The sequence below is a fragment of the Solanum stenotomum genome, chromosome 1 (assembly GCF_019186545.1).
Source record: "Solanum stenotomum isolate F172 chromosome 1, ASM1918654v1, whole genome shotgun sequence".
NCBI classification, from domain to species: Eukaryota; Viridiplantae; Streptophyta; class Magnoliopsida; order Solanales; family Solanaceae; genus Solanum; species Solanum stenotomum.
In genome coordinates, this window is record NC_064282.1 from 2,192,861 (window position 1) to 2,197,546 (window position 4,686).

Below are 4,686 nucleotides of genomic sequence, written 5' to 3' on the forward strand. Positions count from 1 at the left end.
TGTATTATCATAAATAGTACTAACAAGCTTTGGAATGCAACTAACTGGCTGGCTTGATCAAGGAATTTTCTTGTATTGTTTCCGGTAGTCTTTATTCGTTGCACCCATCGAGACCAGTGTTTGATTAGTTTGAATGTCATTTCGTTCGTAATCCAATTTCATGTGAATATTCATTCTATTGATTTTTTTGTAATATTTCAAGTAATTTAGCCATGGCTGCAAACAACTCTTGTACAAACTTCCGATTTCAAGAAAATCAAGATCCTAGATGTTGTTCCATTGAATAATATTGATCAATTCTGACTTACAGGTTTGTGCGTGGTTATCTTGTATTTTAATCATAGGTGCGGGAGCGCTAGAGTTTTAGTTAGAGTTCAATCAAAATTCAATCAAAATATTCCGAGACATATGATGTTGCATTGATGAAGTACTGGAAGAAAAAACAAGAGCAAGAGAGGAGGAGATATAATCGATTTGGAAAATGATTGTGGTACATGACGGAAGCTTACTGTCACGGACTTAGAGTCTCACTAAAGCGTTGTGCGGCACTCGATAACTTACTCACTATTCTTTCAAGATCTTGTAAGTTCAAGTAAGCCTTTGAAACTAAAATCGCTAAGAGAATGTAAAGAAAGACTTACAAAGACTTGGAAGATTTTGGAAGGCGGCTTTGTATTTGCTTGATACTTTACAACTTGGTTGATGATTTTGCAAATGGGATGCCCTCTATTTATATTACTCCCTAAGAGACTAAGTGTAAATAATAATTACTTTACAAGTCCCTACAATATTTACACTTTAGTACACATTCTAGAATTCTCTATAATTTCTGAAATTCTAAAACATTCTCGAAAATATCTAGGGGTTTCTAGAGTTCTCCATAACTCTAGATTCTTCTCCCCTATTCTGATGCTGAATTTAAACGGTGAAGTGGCAGAATATGACATCAGCATCAGCTTTTATATATATAGTTATAGAGATGAAATTACAATATATCCTAACCCACTAACTGAATATTTCCAGCACATTAATCATCGAGGTAACTAACTAATGAATTAGTTAATCAGCGGTAGATAACTTAACATTTGAACAATGTTGCATTAATCTAGAGATGTTTGATTTGACGGTGTGATATGTATGAACTATCTATCCAAAACTCGTAAGTTGTTTTTTTCTAAAATTCAAAATGCGTAAACTTAAAATTGTTACAATAAGTAATCCGACGGCCTTGATATTTTTCATTTTATATGTGCAATTAGACATTAATTATCATTAGGTGAACAATCATGTTTAGTGTACATAAAATTAATTAATTTATTCTAAAAAATCTATTTTGCATGAATTTATCAGAGAGAAGATTATGGTGCCAGCTGATAAGCAATTCATCACATTGGTATATTATTAGTACCTTGTTTGGTACACTTTGCTAACGTATAAATAACTAATGCTTGTAATACACTCTATTGTGTATTAGAGAGTGTATTACTAATATCATGCATGAATTTCTATGCATTAGTAATGCATGAGTTCTAATACATACATTAGCATTATTAAAGACACAATTGCCCTCAAAAACTTTTTATACATCCTTCCCACTATATTTGTGGAGGGTATATTTATAAACAAATATTTTTTTCTAAAAAATTATACAATGCATAATATTTTTAGTACACCAAACTAAACATTGTAAAAAAAAAAAATTCAAGGCAATGAAGCGATATCGGGCAGTTTCAGGGCGGTTTAAGTTTTAACCTATAGAAATGTCAACCGGCTCCGCCTCACCCAGCATAATATTTTTTTAAAAAAAATTCAATCCACCCCACTCACGGATCCTCATGGATATATTATTATTTTTTCTGCATAAATTTTCCCATTTTAGTATGATTTACTGGCTGCTATTATAAATTTAAAATTTTATTACATTGTGAATTTAAACTCGTAGATATTTATCTATCATAGTATCCATACTTAAATGTCTTAGTGTATAGTGTTGGATCTTGGCTTATCCTTGTGTTTGTTGCAACTTCAGTTTTACTAATAGTAAAACTTATAAAGTTTGGACTATAGCTGCTTTAACAATGGAGATAAAGGAGTTTTGGGGGAACAGAAACTTTTTGAAACTCTAGAAGATCAAACATGGGGTTGCCTTTTATGTTATCACAATAGAAAATGACAAATAAATAGACTAATACAAATCAATTATTTCTCTTCTTTAGAACATCTCTGCTGCAAATAGTGTTGTGGAAAGTAAGTTGATTTGTGTGATATGAACTATATTGTAAATGGAGGCAGATTCAAAATTTAAACTTTAAGATTGAACTCACTACACACAAAATTATGGGTGTTTGAAGTTCTTGTATTAGTTTTTGTTAATTGTTATATATATTTTTCATGTTGAACAACTCTAGTCTATAAATAATAGAAGAACTTAGGGGTCTTTTGGTGTGAAGGGTAAACATAAATAGTTTTGGGATAAATATTTAGTGGCACTTAATTTGGTGTTTGGTTGGGAAGTTTGGGATAACTTATTACATGATTAATAAATAGTACCAGGATAAGTTATCCCTCTCAAGGGGTGGTATAACAATCCTGTCACAGTTTGTGATGGGATAAACTTATTAAATGACAAAACTACCCTTCAAACTTACTCCCGATTTAGCTGTTGTTCTAGTTGTAGTTTTGGTTGGTTTGTTGTAGGGATTACTGCAATTTTGGTCAAGTTTCTGGGTTAGTATGAAGATGCAAGTTTATGTTATTCCAGGCCTATTGTTCCTTTGCTAGATGAACTAGCTTTTTCTATTGCTTTGATGCAAAGTTTTTGTTTCAGTTTTGACAAATATTTTAGTGAATATTTACTGAAATTTTACTCCCGCTTTAGCTATTGTTTTAGTTATAGTTTTGGTTGTTTTTCTATCTTGGATTAATTGGGTAGTTAAATTGAGTTTTAACTAAAACTCTACGAAAAAATATATACAAAAAGCTAAATAAGAGGTATTTTTGTAATCAAATCCCTTATTTTAGGAAGTATGCAATGGTTATTATTTTTAGTACAACAAATCAAACAATCAATAAGAAATAATGTCAGAATAACTATTTCAGGTATAACTAATTTTAGCATAACTTGTATTCAAACCAAACGATAGAAAAACGAAGAAATGGGCTTTTAAGCCCATTGTCTGTTTGGACCGTCATAATCTCAATCACGAGAGACGGCTGGCTGATTCACGTAAAAGGCATCTTTAGGCCCATTTATTTTTTATTTTTTATTGGGTTAAAAATTAGCTATATAGTCATAATACCTAACATATTTAGTCAAAACAACAACACTTTAAAATATTTATTTAAAATGATAGAATGTCAATATTTTCAAAAATAATTTGTATTCACATTTTATTATTTATATTTCTTTTTATTAATCAAAAGAGTCCATAATTGGATCAATTTCTAACCAATAACAAATTAAAAATAAAAAATCAAATACAAAACTATCCATTATATCTTCCCACATCTTAGACGTTTCCCACTTTTCACGTTTCGCAATTAAAGTTTTTGTTTTTCCCCCAATTTTCACGTTCTTAGATTCTCTTTCTTCAAGTTTTTTGCTCACATTGAAACACAAGGTATTCAAAGCTCGATTCTTCAACAAAATTGGTGGATTAATTCAAGGGATTAATTGGTTGGTAAACAAAATCTAGAGATTAATTCAAGAAATTTTGAATTTGGTAAAGGTAATATCGATTAGTTATTTAGATTTCTTTTGATTTGTTTTCAATATCACCGTCTATGGTTTTATTTAGAATTGTACATATTACGGATTTTCAATTAATTTTTTTTTTATTCAAGTTTGTTTACGTATTCATCTAATATTTATGTATTTCAGATTTTTAGTCGTTTAAACAATTTTTTTCTAATTTCGTTTTAATATTTCAGAAATTCCTCCAAGACGTGATTACTAGCATATGAATGGTGGTTAGAATCTCTTTATGGTATTGGCACTAAGGGATCTGGGATCAATTTCAATGACCCCATTAAAGGTGCCACAAGTTTCCCCCAAGTTATTCTTACTGCAGTTGCTTTTAATAGAACTTTGTGGCATTGGATTGAATTGGCTATTGCATTTGAGGCAAAGGCTATGTACAATACGAGATTCATTTCAATATGGATGCTAAATTGTATGTCAAATTGATCTGTAGTTCTTGAAGAATCATATTTGTATTCATTTATTTTTTTCACAACGTAATGTATTTTTTTCAAAATTTTATATCCTTTCCTAAATTGTATTCATTCCAATATATATGTGTATTTGTATTCATTATGATTTTCATATTTGGGTTTGTATAATGACATTTGTATTTCTTTATTAATTTGTATTCATTCCAATAAGTATGCCAAATGAAATACAAATTATTAAAATTTCGTTGACAAACAACTTTGGAAGAAGAATTCTCAATTCAAATTTCGATATAATCGGTGTTCTCCAAAACTGAAACTTTCTTTTTTTATTATGTTTTCATCATAATTGTATATCAACAACTTTTGCATTTTATGTGCTCACTTTACCATTCAAATTAAAACTTAAAACTGATATTTTACTTTCATAGTGAAAACCAAAAATTGTATCCGAGTGATCAAAATTGTATTACATAATTGCCAAATATATTTTTCTTTTATTTATTACAAAAATGT